Raw genomic sequence first — 14,041 nt, forward strand, 5'->3', positions numbered from 1 at the left:
CTGCCCCAGCTTCCTGGCTCGGAGACAGTGAGGGTGCACATGCTTTTCTGGACACTTGCAGCACTCACGAAGCCGCCCATCCAAATACAGATGGAATCTAAAGCTCGGGCCTCCGTTGGCACTTCGGTGAAACCCTGGTGGTAAAATACGAGGGAGAAAGAATCAGGATCCGGCCACGGTTTGGGCCAACATTCCAGAGGACTGATTCAGGATGGGAACGATTCCGGAGGCCCCCAGCCGTCTCCGAGCTCTCGGTAAAAATATCAACACGGGCTGAAATGCAATTGCATGGGCGGGTACAGCATCATCCCCCCCTGGAGATTTAGAATTGGAGTGTCTCGGGAGTGGGAGGAATCTTCAAAGTCAGATCATAATGGATGACTGTTGGATGCAAGGGCTTTGGAGGCAGATGGATCTGGGTTCGAGTCCCACCTCTTTGGCTCTGGGGAAGGCCAGCTCCAAGCTCTGAGACCTTAGCTAATCTCCTTCTCTGTATGATGGGGACCAGGTGCTACCATCCTGGGATCTAAAGCAGCTTATAAAGTGCCTCACTCATCACAGCTACTGAGAGAGTAGAAACTCTTATTAGCATTGTTGTTATTTCACCCAAGTCCCCAGCAACGCCGTCTCCGGCCCATGCCTGTCTGCATACCTCTCACAGAACAGTCTGTGCTATAATAAGATGGTCCCTTGTAAGGAGCTTCCCTTTGCTGAGATGTGCTCTATGTTTGGAGACAGGTAAGGTAGTGCTATCAGATGGTTAGGCCCTGGGCCCTGGGCCTGCATTCAAATCCTACCTCTCCCCTTAGACCTCTAGGCCTCTGAGCAAAATGACTTAACCTGTCAGTTCATTAACCATCACAATGGTTACGTGTTGCTTAAACGCTCAGTGCCTCAGCTTCCTCATTTGGGGGAAATGATGATGGTGGTGGTGGTGGTGGTACATACACCCTATAGCTGCCATATGATTGAATAAACAAGGGACTTGGAAGAGAGCCTGGTATAGCAGGTGCTCGTTAATTAGCTGTTATTGAGGCAAATTCCATCCCTTGGCTGTATCCTATCATGCCCATCCCCCAGTTTGTGTTTAATCTCCGAACACCCATGCGGGCACTGGAATTGGGGTGGCCCCTGTGCACTCGCCCGGGGCCCCACACTTGCTTTAATGCTCTGCAGTTTCGGTCTTGAAATTCCTAATCACTTTTGAACAAGGGGTCCTGCAACTTCATTTTGCACTGGGCTCCACAAATTGTGTAGCTGGTCCTGCCAGGAAAATTGGCACGGCTGGCCTCTGGCCTTCGTGCATAGCAGAGCTAGGCAGGCCGCCCTCCGCAGAGCCCGGGCCTCCCTCTGGCCCCGTTCGCCACCACAGGCACCAGTTTGGGGCTTGGTTGCCTGGTGCACACCTTCTCGGCTCTCATTTGCACCTTCTCTTCCCATCCCTTGGTCTCCACCCTTCCCTCCCACTCTCCCTGCTTGGCAGCCAAGCTCAGAACTGTGCCTCTGCCCTGCACCAGGCGTGCCAGGCACCATGCCCGGCAAGAAGGGCATTCTCCCTCCTTCAGAGGCCTCACTCCCCCCCGCAACCTCCCTACCCCCACCTTCACCCCCCCCCCCCCCCCCAGTTTGCAGTGGTGAAAATGGATCCTGTCTCTGCAGAGTGGAGTCACAGGGCCTTTATAAAACCATGAAGACTGTAGAGTGAAAATCCTGGTTTCCTCGCCTGGAGGAGGGGGGGGGGGGGTATGAGAGTTAGCCGAGGCTCCCTGACAGAGGGCATGCGCCACTGAAGGATTCGTGGGCATCAGGCTTTGCTCTGGCTCATCACGGAAGCCTGGCACGATCTGTTATTGTGTGTTAACCTGGAGAGTTGGCCCACTTGCCACTACCCCGGGGTCAGTCATTGTCTTGCTTCTCTTGTCTCTAAGAAGATAAGGAAACTGAGTTAGTTCTCAGCAAACCTGATGGCCACCAAGGATTTTGGGTCCTGCGTGTCACGTAAGAAATTCTGCAGAAGCGAGTGGATTGAAGATGAAATGAGGCAGCGTGTGCTTTAAGATGCAGAAAAGAGCAGAGGGATTGGGGCTTGGAGAAGGCTCACACCGCACCAGTGGTTCCCCTGGAAGAAAGACACCAGCTAGACATCCAGTAAAAGCGGCCTGAGGCTCTGAAGCAGAACCCTGGGTGGGCAGAAAACACTTGGCAGCTGCCAGGCTGAGCAGGGGTCAGCCGGACCCGAGCCTGGGGCTCAGGCTCAGCAAAGAGGGGAATAAGGCCTTTCGATTCCATTCATGCTGCTCACATACATGGGAGTGGGGTGGGGGTGGGGGGGCTGCATTCAGGCTCGGAGCCTAAGACCCTAAGAACGGCAGATGGGGAGCTGGGATCATCTCCTCCCACTTCACACTGAGCGAGCTGGCATTTGGCTGGAAGAACCATCCCCCAAGGCACCCTCTGGGCTGCGACTCCTCTAATCACGCAGGGGCACAGCCTCCTCCGGGTTCCCCTGGAAACCAGAGACTCCCGGGGTGGGACCCTGAGGGCATCCCTGCCTGACAGTGCAGCTGGAAGGGCAGGGGGGTCCCGACTCTTGGGGCTGCTCCAACCCTGCAATCTGCTCGCTCCCCTCTATGACTGAGAGCCTGAGGCTGGGAGGAGGCTCTGTGGCTCAGCGCGTCTGCAAAGCTGCTGTCTCCCCCAGAGCCCAGACACTTCAGCAGCTCAGCCAGGAGACAGGAAGGCCTGTTGCTGGAATGTTTACTCAGCCCGAGGCAGGACCAGGGCAGAGAGCCACACCCCGGGATGTGAACCCGGACTTGATCCAGGAGGCTGACGGGCAGCCACATCCCCAAGGCCGATCCTGGGGCTGGGGCTCAGGAACACCAGGGAGACCTCACCCTGCAGGTGGCGGTAAGAAGAGACTGGGCATGGCCAGAGGGACACCAACTTGAGTCCCCACCTTGCCACGCACTCCCTGGCCCAGTGTGGGCTGTAACGTCCCCTCTCCGGGCCTGGTTCCCCCTTTCTAACTAGGAGGGACTGGAGCAGCCTCCTAAGGGAGCTTCCAGCTCCAATTTTGGGATGATTTGAGCTCACGGTGACTGGAGTCCGCTTTGCAGATAGCGTGTGGGGAGTGAGGAGGCTGTAGAGAGCTGACTGATTTCCCGGGAGAGTCCGGGGCCACTGGGGAAGCTCCTCAGGGGCCAGCCCAGGCCCCACAAGGCAGCTGTCACGTAGGATTAGCTGAAATCTTGCAGCGGGGGGCCTGGAGGAGCTCATTAGATTTACCTACATGGGTACCTTTCCCAGCTGAGTGTCCTGGGGAGGGCGGGGCTGAGAAGGTAGCTAAGCAGGGCAGGAAGCCGAGCCTGAAGCTGGGGCGACACTAAAAAGAGGCCGCAGAAGCATATTTAATGGCACATAAAAATGTGCAGTGATAAGGTGGAAAAAGCAGGTTATAAAAAGCAGCATATGTAGGGCAATTCTCTTATTATGGGGAAGAAATATTTCCCTCTAAATGTAGACACACACACACACACACACACACACACACACACACACACACGGAAAGGCCCTGAATGCAAGGAGTGATTATCTTCCTTCGCACTTTTATTCTCTTCCTTTGTGCTTTCAGTAGTTTCCAAGCGTTTTTGTAAACATTAAAAATAATTTTTTTTTTTCACAGAAAGCTTGAAGTACTAACCCTGACACGTACATTATTGGCCTCATACACACAGCCTTCTCCCAGGGAAGGGCCTGCCCACAGCCTGGCTGAGGGGCTAGTTCCTAGGCGGCCCTGTCTTAATTTGTACAACCCATGGAGGCTTCAGAATTTCTGATTGGGAAGAAGTGGAAGTTACATTTAAAATAATATTGCAAAGCCTGGCCAGTGTGGCTCAGTGACTGAGCGTCAACCTATGAACCAGGAGGTCACGGTTCATTTCCCAGTCTGAGCACATGCCCAGTTGCAGGCTCCAACCCCAGTAGGGGACCTAGAGGAGTGCAGGAGGCAGCCAATCAATGATTCTCTCTCATCATTGATGTTTCTATTTCCCTCTCCCTTCCTCTCTAAAATTAATAAAAATATATATATATATATATTTTTAAATAAAATAAAATTGCAAAAACATCAATTGTCTATGTAAGACAATGGGGAGAAGCTAAACTTCCACAGTCTTCTCCTCCAGGTTGGCTATTAAAACCTCTGGCATCTTCCTGCCCCAGCTCCCTCAGCACTACCCAAGGGCAAAAATGGTGAGCTGAGCCATCAGATTCCCTCTTCAAGGACTTGAACTGAGACATTAGAAAAGAGTGAGACAGTTAGCAGTGAGAATAGTAAATGAAAAGCTGTAGGGACTGAGGCAAGCAGTGACTGTGGTGTCCGAGTTAGGGACTGGGCCTTCCTACCCACCCACCCTCCCAGAGATGGTAGAGTCCAGCTCTCACACTCAGTTGGCAGTTTTCCTGGCCTGGGTGCCTTCTCTCAGCCTCGCCTCGCTTTCTCCACCTTGGCATTTCCCATTGCCCATGCCCGGTCCTGTGAGGTCCCCACCCAAGGTGATAGCCCCAAGGTTGTAGCCTCAAGGTCAGTCCCCAGGTCCAGGCCAAGACTGACTGAGTTGGCAGGTCTCTGCTGACTGGCTTCCATCTCTGGGCCCCAGTTTCTCTTGTTGTTTCCAGGGCAGGGTGGGAGCTCCACTCCTGAGTCCCTGGACCCCGGGGGCTCTAACCTGACAAGGACCCAAGCTATCCTCAAGCCTACGCCTGGGCGCAGGGCGGGCTCTCACCCTGGGACCTGCCCCAGGGCCTGCTCCCTCTGGGCCCAGCTCCACATCTGAGCTTCTGCTTCCTTCCTGAATCCTGTGATGTTCTAGGCATCAATTTAAAGCACAAGCAAGGCCTTGAGAGGCAAAACCTTACATTTAAATTTCAGAAAGGGACCCTCCTTACCCTTTGATGTTTACAACAGAAACAGATCTTCAAAGGGTATAATGCTTACCTCAGCGCCTCCACTCCTTAAAAGAAAAAAAAATTATCCACTGGCTGAAATGCATCATTTCTAAGTAGAGCCTTAGAAATACTGTGGAAACGCCCTCTGTCTTTCCTCCTCCCTCCCTGCTGCCTCAGACCCCGATTCACCTCCCCCATAGCACTTCCAGTCTATTCCCCCCACTCTCTGCCCCCAACATCTACTTTTTGGGTTCCATTCACTCAGACGACACAGCTCAGGTCCTTAGGAAACAGAGTCAACTTCCAACTGCCTCCAGGGATGGAGGTGAGTGGGGCCATGTTTTTGTTTTAAACTATTTCCAACATATTTCCAAGTCTCTGCGGGGACTTTTTCTCCACTGGCGAGGGCACCTCCAGGCCTAGTCACAGCCTGCATTAGTCAGGACGTGATAGGCTCAGTGCTGTAACAGGTACATCCCCGAATCTCAGAGGCTTACCCCAATAAAGCATTTGAAGCTGCACTGTCTTGAAACTGTAAGCCTCCAAACTCCCATGTCACTGGCTCCTAATTGCTTGTCATCTCTGCTCCTGGTCCATTGGCCCAAAGCTGACCACAGGAAGCATGTGGAATTGTGGGTAAGCCTCAACTGCTACATCTCCCCCTCCCAGTTGGTGTGGGGCTCAGTGAGCATGTACTGCTTTCAGGATGTTGCCCTGGATTCCTCAGTAAGACCAGTCTTTGTGGGAAGGGGGTGTGTGTGCGGTTAATTCTGCACTTATCCTTCCAGATCCATACTCTATCCTTCTGGGACCTAGAGTCTGCTGGTTCCTCTGCCTCTGACTTCAGTGCAAAGGGAGCACCAGGAAATCACCAGTGGGAACTGGAAGTTACCAGCAGGAAGTGAGGAAGTTGGAGGAGAGGGAGGGAGAGAAGGTGCTGTTACCCCCAATCTCTTCCTGCCGAGCTTTGGTTTGATACCAGCTGCTTCCTCTCCCTATGGAGCTCATCAGATCCCACTAACTCCACTTCCTCCTCCTGCCCCTCTGTCATCCTGCTGTGGCTGGTCCCTGGGGGCTTCATCATCCTTTACTGATTCCCTCAACTCCACCCAAGCCTCAGAAAATGGCATCTTTGTCTTCATTAACCTTTTTCAACTTCCCCTTAAACAAACCATCTTTCCAATTAGAAAGGATCAGCTGAGCAGGACTATCCCCCAGCCCTACCCCAATAATAGTAACCACGAGGTGCCAGGCACCATTTTAAATCCTTGTCAATAAATTCCTATATTGACAAATATAATCCTTATGATAACCCTTTGCTATAGATGGCGTTATTTTCCAATAAAGAAACGGAGAGGTTAAGTAACTTGTCTAGAACCATACAACTCTGAATGGCGGCACTTGGATTTGAACCCAGGCAGTCTAATTTAGGAGTCCTTGCTCTTAATATCTATCTACTATGCCACATTCAAACCCACAGGTTAAGGAACAGAGTCTCATACATATTGGGACAATGAGTCCCACCCACATAGGTCTATGGGAGGTAGTTCCCAAAGAGAGAGTATAAATGAGGGGGAAATCGCCCAAATCTAAAATCCTTCAAGGCTTAAGGCCTGCTTTGGACTACGAACGCCCTGCTTAAAATAGAGGAATAAATGCATGGCTCTGTTTGGGTGTTTTTCTTTAAAATTGTAATTTAAACATAGGAACACAGGCATACTGTCCAAAATTCAAAAAATACAAAAGGGTAAGTGGTGTACCAGTGAATTTCCCTTTAACCCTGTTCAGCCACAAGTTCCTTTCCTCTAAGGCAGCAATTTTCAACCCTTTTCACCTGATCTGACATATATATATATATATATGTATGTATAAAATTTTGATTCATTCACACGGGACGGCTATTGTTGCGTTGGCTGTTGTCATTTGTTTTTATTTGACAATCTAAGGGAAAACAGGTCAGTGTCCCTGACTAAATAGTCAGATGTGGCATGTTTTAAGAATGCTCATGGCCCAAGGTTGAAAATCACTGCTCTCAAGCAACCACTGGTTTCTTCTGTGTTCTTCCAGGGAAAGTAGGTTTCTCCCCCACCCCCTTTCATTTTTACCCAAAAGGTAGCATTCTAAGCCCATTATTCTGTTTCTTGCTTTGTCACCAAAAATATGTCCTAGAGATCATTACAGCCCCAAATATTAGGTGTGCTCCCTTCTTCTCCCCCTCCCGCCTCCTTTTCTTCTCCTCTTTCCCTTGTAGAAAAATATATTTGTTACCTGACCTGAAAGGGACATAGAGAGCCTGTGGCCTGGCACCCATCTTCAGAATAACCAGCTTTTAAAGTCACTACCACTTCCCCCCTCACTCTGCCCTCCCCCCCCCCCCCGCCCTGTTTGCTTTAGATTTAAAAATAATAATTAAATAAATAAATAAATAAATAAATAAATACAATTTCAAACAAAAATGGGGACACTAGCCCTGTCTAGGTGGCTCAGTTGGTTGGAGCATCATCCCATACACTGAAAGGTTGTGGGTTCAATTCCCAGTCAGGGCACATACTAAGGTTGTGGGTTCAATCCAGGGTTGGGATACTTACAGGAGGTAACTAATCGATGTTGCTCTTTCACATTGATGTTTCTCTCTCTCTCTCTCTTTCTCTCTCTCTCTCTCTCTCTCTCTCTCTCTCTCTCTCTCTCTCTCTCTGTAAAATCAATGAAAACATATCCTCAGATGAGGATTTAAAAATAAATAGGACACTAGTACAACAGAGAACCATATACCATCACCCAGATGCAGTGATTATCAAGCTTCTGTGGCATTTACTTTATTTTTATTTAAAACTTCTCTTTGCCTTTTGTGTTTGGCTGATGTATTCCAGCATCTCTCTGGTCATTTCACCCCTACGTTCTTCCCTGCGCAGCATGAGACGTGCCAGCACTGTTTCCACATAACCACAAAGCTATGATTGCGCTAACCAAGTTAATACCAATTCTCTGCTCTTGTCTTATCCATAGCAAATTTCCCCCATTGCCTCAAACGTGTTCCTTCTATAGACAGTTTTTTTTAAAAAGATCCATTTATGACACTTGGTTGCTGTTTCTTCATTCTCTTTTCATTTTTTTTTTTCATTCTCTTTCAATCCTGAATAATCCCACCGCCGTCTTTATTTCACTCCACTCATTTGCAGAAGTCAAGTCAGTTGTCCTGTAAAATGGCCCACTTTGTGAATTTGTGCCTTTGCTTCCTTGTCGTGTCATGTAAGCCATTTTGCTGTCTCTCCAAGATTCTTGGGAATGGAAGTTAGCTCTCAGGGCAGGGCACAGCTGGCCTTTGTGGAGGGACACCTGCTGGTAGGACTGTGAGCTGCACATGGGGAGACCCACAAGGTCCTACTTTCGGTGACACCGAGATTGATCACTGGTACAGGTAGTGACAGCCTGATCCCTCCATAGTCAAGTTTGCCACCAATCTTTCACCTAATGAGTTCATCCGTTAATGATCATTGCCTGAATCAACTATTTCCCTAGGAGTTACAAAATGATGATGTTCTAATTTGCTCATTCCTTCCCCATTTGTCAGGCAGAATTCTTCTGCCTGGTTTTAAAGAGCTAGAGAACTGACCTTATTCAAGTCTTGCTCTGAGTGACTTAAGACTATTTTTAAAACTCAGATTCACTCCTAAAACACCTCGTTTCTCTACCATTAAGGAAATTTCAAAGATTGTCTCTTCAACTCGGAAAGCAAGTCTGAGAGGGGAGTTCTTAAAATTATTTCCCAGCTGTGGCACCGCTGGTGTCAGTACATGGCCGTCCTAAACAACAGCAACAAAAATAAGTACATGACCCTAAACAACAAAAACAACAGCAACAAAATAAGAACATGGCTGCCCAAGGAGCCTGGTCATTGGGCACACAACTTCCAAAAGTTCTTTGTTTGTTCGTTTGTTTTTTAACTTCAGAGAGAGGAAGGGAGAGGGAAAGAGAGAAACACTGATCAGTTGCCTCCCATACACACCCGACTGCACTGAGGATTGAACCCACAACCTGGGTATGTGCTCTGACTGGGAATCCAATCTGTGGCCCTTCAGTGCACAGGACAACGTTCCAACCAACTGAGCCACACCAGCCATGGCCTAAAAGTTCTACCACACACACACACACACACACACACACACACAGAGAGAGAGAGAGAGAGAGAGAGAGAGAGAGAGAGAGAGAGAGAGAGAAATATTGCAAACCAGATCAAGAATGAAATTCCAAAGCAGGATTTACTGTATGTGGCATTTTTTCAAAAATCTGTGTTACCAGTTTTTGCCCTGGGAACACCATCCTTGAGAGAAATCAGGTTGGGGTGGTGACATGACATCCTGCTAAGAGTTCTAGGAAGATATTGGTCAGGAAGAAGACACCCCTGCCGCAGTATGCTCTCTTCAAAAGAAATCTAAGCACAGGCTTTGAGGAAATCCATACTTGAACAGCCCTCTTGCTCATAACCTTTCCTGGGTTTGTCAGCACCTACCTGCTGTCACACAAAGAAGAGTAATTGCCCCAGGATCACCTTTGGCTGAAGGAAACAGGCTTTGGAACACCCCCTGCTGTGGTTGGCCTCATCTCTATTTGTCTACTTGACACTTCTTTGTTGATCTCTGAGCTGCTTGCTTGGGATTAGCCCAACTGCCAAAAGGAAGGTGGGGAAGGTGTCATTTTCTTTTTACTTAGGTTAAAAAAAAATCAATCTCAGAAACAAATCAATTCCAAATCCAATAAAATCAGAGATTGTGAGAGCTGGAAAGGGGAAAGGGATGTGTGGAAACATCTAGGCCATCAGACTCAGAATCTTTGAACTAAAAGGCATTTTAGTTTATAATCAATTCTCTGTTTACGGACATGGAAACTGAGACTCAGAGGGCTGGAGTGACTTACCCAGAATCTCATGACAAAGTTAAGACTTGATGCCCTAGCTGGTTTTGCTCAGTAGATAGAGTATTGGCCTGCAGACTGAAGGGTCCGGGTTCGATTCCAGTCAAGGGCATGAACCTTTGTTGCAGACTCCTCCCCAGCTCTAGGCCCTGATCGGGACATGTGCAGGAGGCAACCAATCGATGTGTTTCTCTCACATTGATATTTCTCTGTCTTTCCCCTCTCTCTTCCATTCTAAAAATCAATGGGAAAATAGCCTTGGGTGAGGATTAAAAAAAAAAATTACTTGAAACTGGGTCTCCCCACTTGAAATTCATGCACTCCCCCTCCCCACATTTTATACATTAGGAGAAAGAGGTCTGGAGGGGGTCATGTCACTTGTTCAAGGTCAAGGAGTTAGACATGAAGAGCCTACTATGCGCCAGGTACCATGCCAGGCATGTAATTACATCACACTGCCTCCGGAATGAGTGAATGTTTTTAGTACTATTCTTTCATATGGCATACAGCTGTTTCACACAGAGAAGCTCATTTGATGTTGCAAATATTCAGCAGTTTGTCATTGCTGCTAATTTATCTCCTAATGGGTAAAATTCACTCACTGTGCGTTTTAAGGAAAATTTTGGCTCTATCATAATATTCTCCAGATGAAACATCAATTCCAGATTTTCCAGTGCAGGCCATTCCCTTCCTGTGTGAAGTGACCAGACTGTGGAACTGGGAAGCTAAAGGCCCACATTCTGCCCTGGCCCTCGACCCCCAGCTGAGTGGCCTTGGCCAAGTCCCTGGCCTTCTCTGGCCTCAGATGCTTTCTGTGTAGAATGAGGGGATTGAATTAGTTGAGTGGTTTCCAACTGTGCTTATACCCAAACCCTCTACTTAGAAAGATTCCTTCAAACACTAATGCCCTTGATGAATTAATAAGATGTCTCCCCTCTTTGTAAAAATTAATCATAGTTCCATAACTGTAATAGCTTTTGATCAGAATAATCTATATATATAAAAGCCCAATATGCAAAGTGTCCCCTCAGGAGTTCGACCGATGGGGAGTTCGATCGCTCACTATGACATGCGCTGACCACCAGGGGGTGGCACGGAAGGAAGGCAGGCCCCGGTTAGTGGCTGGCAGGCCAGGGAAGGGAGGCCTTGGCCAGCAGCCACTAGGGACCCTACCCATGCATGAATTTCATGCACTAGGCCTCTAGTATGCCATAAGAATGAGATGCTGACCTGACTGCTGTGGCTCAATGGTTACAGTGTTGGCCTGCACACTGAAGGTCATGGGTTAGATTCCCAGGCAAGGGCATGTACCTGGGTTGCAGGTTTAATGTGTCTCTTTCTCTCTCTCTTCCTTTCTCTCTCTCTTCCTTTCTCTCTCTCTCTCTCTCTCTCTCTCTCTCTCTCTCTCTGTCCTTTCTCTTTCTTTCCCTTCCTTCTTCCCTTCCACTTTCTCTAAAAAAAATCAATGGAAAAGTTTCCTTGGGTGAGGATTAACAACAACAAAAAAGAAAATATCCAACTTCATTTTTTAAAAAAAGAAAAGAATGAGAGATGCCTTCAGCCCCCAAGAGCAAATGTTACATTAATCCCACATGGTTTTGTTATTAGTAAATAAATGATTTCTCTCAGGCTATCAGAATATCGAGAGCAGTTCTTAGATCTCCATTCTCTCTTTGATGGAACTTCATCCCTAATCAGCCCCAAGAAGTCTTAGGACCCACTGGGCTAAAAGCTCTCTATAGTCCTCTGGTTTCGATATCCTTAAGATGTAAATCCTGCACTCTTCCGAGGGGGTAAATACTTGAGGTTTCATCTGCTGGTCAATTCCAAAGCTTGTTTTTAAGAATGTGACTTAAAAACATAAAACCATAATACTTTAAACCAGAAGACTCATTTAGTCTAGGTTCCTTTAGTCTAAAAGCAGACCCTGAAACAAGGTCCCTATCATTTATTTGGAAGGTGATATGAGAAGGAGGAAGTAGAACAGGGAAAACAATAAAGCCAGTTAAGGGGTGTTAATGAGTGGATTGCTGCTATGCACACTGGGGCTCAGTCCCATGGAGGGGCAAGAAAGCTGGGCTGTTTCTTCACCAACTCCCATCCCTCGCTGGTTGGGGGCTGCTCCTTGGCAATTTAGACTGCCCATGAGCACAGTCAGAGGCCCAGGATGCATCTGCTTTTTGGGAACTATCTGTAGGTGACCTCTAAGACAGGTGGAGGGAATATCAGTGGGACATTACAGCTTTTCCAGAGAGACTAAACAGAAAGCATCTCACCGTGAAAAGCCACAACTATCCATTCATTCAACAAGTATTGATTACTCATGTCAATGAACAAAAGGGACAGGGATCCCTGCTTTTGTGGAGTGTATATTCCAACAGGAGAAGGAAGCATAATATGCATGAAAAATAAATGAATTATACATAGTGTTACAGAATAATACTCACAATAAACATGTAAACTACACAGAGCTAAAGGAAGGTAAAGGGCATTGGGAGTGCTGGGTTCAGTATGGAGAGGTTGCATTGTTCAATGTAGAGATGAGGTGAGCCTCTTCAAAAAAACAAACAAACAAACAAAACACCTGAACGAGGTGGTAGCAGGAGCTATAGGGAAATCTGGTGGGAGAGAATTCCGGGTGGATAGGACAGACTCCTTGAGGTGGAAACATGAGCTGGCCCTGGTGTAGTGAGGAGGCCATTGTGCCTGAGCAGATCCTTGTGGTTGCAGGACTGAGATCCCATTTTCTTCCCAGCTTTTGGCTGAGATGGCTCTGAGATCTTTAAAGCCACAGAAGTCCTTGCCATGTGGTCCTCTCCACGGACAGTTAACAACACGGATGCTTCTTCAAAGCCAGACGGAGAATCTCTCTTTACACTTCAAACCTCTTTTTTAGGTTGGACTCAGTCCGTTTGAAGGGCTCACCTGATTAGGTAAGGACCAACAAAGATATCCCTCAAAGTCAACTGATCAGTAAACTAGTCATGGGGGTGACACCACACCCCTCATATTTATAAGTCCCACCTCAGGAGAGGGGAGCATACAGGACCATCTTAGAATTCTGCCTACCACAGTGACAAGGATGGAAGCCAAGTTCTGTTGAGGTTGTCGTCATAATCCAGGCAAGAGCAGACAGGGGCTTAGACATGGTGGTAACAGTGGAGGGGATGGGAAAGGGTCAGAGTCTGGTGGTGGCAGAGCCCATTGATTTCCTGTCAGACTGTCAGGTGTGAGCAAAAGAGAGAGGCAAGGATTTTAGCCTGAACTGAAGGTTGCCATCTGCTAGCTAGCAATAAAATCGCAACCCATGGTAGCCATGCCACCTGATGCCAGTGAGTGGTGTGAACCAGGCCAAAGGGGAAAGTGCTCCCCTCAAAGGCAAGGTCAGGGAAGCCTTGAAGGTAGGAGCAAATAACTAGTGTTTAGATACGTGAAGAGAAGAAAGGGAGGTATTCCACAGGCCTGAGGTGGGCAGAGGGATGGAGAGGGACAGGAAGGCACTAAAGGTATTTTGAGGGTCATGAGTGGATTAGATGGGCTAAAATGCAGGGTCAAGTGGGTGAGCAATATGGGAAGGCTGGCAGGGTGAACACTGATCCAATAGGACAAAGAGATGTTGCTTTAGAGAAACATTCACAAGAGATGAGACAACAATATCCAGTAGATGTTTACTCTGTCATTACTGTATTAGTTGTTAGTAAATGAATAGTACCACCATAACCAAGTACCACACACTGGGTGGCTTAAACAACAGAAATTTATTTTCTTACAGTTCTGGAGGCTAGAAGCCCACGATCAAGGTTATCCGCATGGGTTAGTTTCTTCCGAGGCCTCTCGCCTTGGCTTATAGATGGCTGTCTTCTTCCTGTGTCTCCACATGGTCTTCCCTCCACGTGGGTCTATGTCTTAATCTCCTCTTCTTAGGACACTAGTCACATTGGCTTAGGGCCCACCCTAACGTCCTCACTTTATCTTAATCATCTCCCTAAAGATCCTGTCTCCAAATAGTCACATTCTGGGGTTCTGGGAGTTAGGATTTCAACATATGAATTTTGAGGGGACACAGGTCAGCCCATGCCACCTACAGTGTTTGTGTAAATGTGTTAGGCATTCTAGAGACCAGAGAAGCAACTGTCATCATTTGTCTTCCTTTCCCTTTACTGGAAACACATCCAGGAGG

Source organism: Cnephaeus nilssonii (genome assembly GCF_951640355.1).
Source record: "Cnephaeus nilssonii genome assembly, chromosome: 1".
NCBI classification, from domain to species: Eukaryota; Metazoa; Chordata; class Mammalia; order Chiroptera; family Vespertilionidae; genus Cnephaeus; species Cnephaeus nilssonii.